Below are 1,467 nucleotides of genomic sequence, written 5' to 3'. Positions count from 1 at the left end.
CATCACTGTGCTGACTGCGTTGGATGTCCGGATGCGTAGCCTGGAGGCTAGGCGCCCGGTTCCCGACGCGTAGCCACTGCGTATTCGAAAATGCATCTTTACACCTTGAACACATAACTTTCCGTCTATCGGACCTTCGGTCTATAATGCTAAATAAGTACGAATACTACCAAAGTCGTGTTTCTTTACTCTCTTTCACCTATTATTGCCGACAATTTCCTGTAAATGCCGTCCAAATGCTCATCTACAACTAACACTGGCTGCCGCCATTGCTGCCGCTGCACACTGACACATTTAATATATATATTTATCTGTTATTATCTACTTTTGATATATATAAGTGTAAATGTGTAGCGGCGTGCGCCGTGCGTGCGGTGTACCTGTGTGTTGCAGAGGAGCATTTGACCGGCATTTACGGGTAATTATCGGCAATAATAGGCGACATAGAGTAGAGAAACATTAAGACTTTGGTAGTAAATACATTTCGTGTTTATTTACTCTTTTTTTTATTGAGACGTTCCAAGTCAATTAGTGCCTGTGGTGATACCGGTCGGATAGACCCGAAATCGATTTGTTGGGTCGCCACCTAGCTCCAAGAAACGGTATTGCTAGGGTTAGAATACATTGTGTACATTGACGTTAGTGCCACAGCCTGGTCGGGTTAGGTCGCCACCCAAAGTACGTGCCATTATTAGAATCTCTCGACGGCATATAAAGGAGCTGCACAAAATTGCTAGAATCACGGCGTGCGGTAATTAAACGCGTTGACACGCTGGATCACTATTGATTATCAAACTAGTTTTATGAATCTACACAATTACCTATTTGCCCTAGAAAGAAATAGCTATAGCTAGTTCTTCTACTACTAATAACAGTGGTTTGCACAAAAGTTCTGCAGTCGCCTTTGTTAGCAGGCTTACGAGGTCATGCCCCCGGTCGATCATGCCATTAATTGCTGTCGCCACATCCGAACCATTTGTCAGTACAGGTCCCATGCAGCTATCGGCATGGATTATAGTTCACACTTCAGTTTTAGTTGATTTCAGCTGTCCGTAGCAGGGCATGATTGGTTGAGCCAAGAAAGGGTGATATACTCTTATCATTAAGAGTGTTCCCAACTTTATATGTCATTAATGGTCATAATAACATATATATATATATATATATATATATATCATATATGAAGATGCGAGCGAGAGAGAGAGGATAAAGAGAGATGGGGGAGGAGAGAGATCAGAGGGCGAAGAGAGAGAAGAGAGAGAACGAGGGAGAAGTAAAGTGTGAGCGAGCGAGAGAGAGAGAGAGAGAGAGAGCGCGAAGGGAAAGAAGCGAGCGAGAGCGGAGAGGAGAGAGAGAGAGAAAGGCGGAGAGGGGGGAGATGAGCGCGAAGGAAGAAGAGCCGAGAGAGATGAGAGAGAGAGAAGAGAGAGAGAGAGAGAGAGAGAAGAGAGAGAGAGAGAGAGAGAA

The sequence above is a fragment of the Priapulus caudatus genome, unplaced genomic scaffold (assembly GCF_000485595.1).
Source record: "Priapulus caudatus unplaced genomic scaffold, Priapulus_caudatus-5.0.1 Scaffold845, whole genome shotgun sequence".
In the NCBI taxonomy this organism is placed as follows: domain Eukaryota; kingdom Metazoa; phylum Priapulida; class Priapulimorpha; order Priapulimorphida; family Priapulidae; genus Priapulus; species Priapulus caudatus.
Note: the sequence above shows the minus strand (reverse complement) of the source record.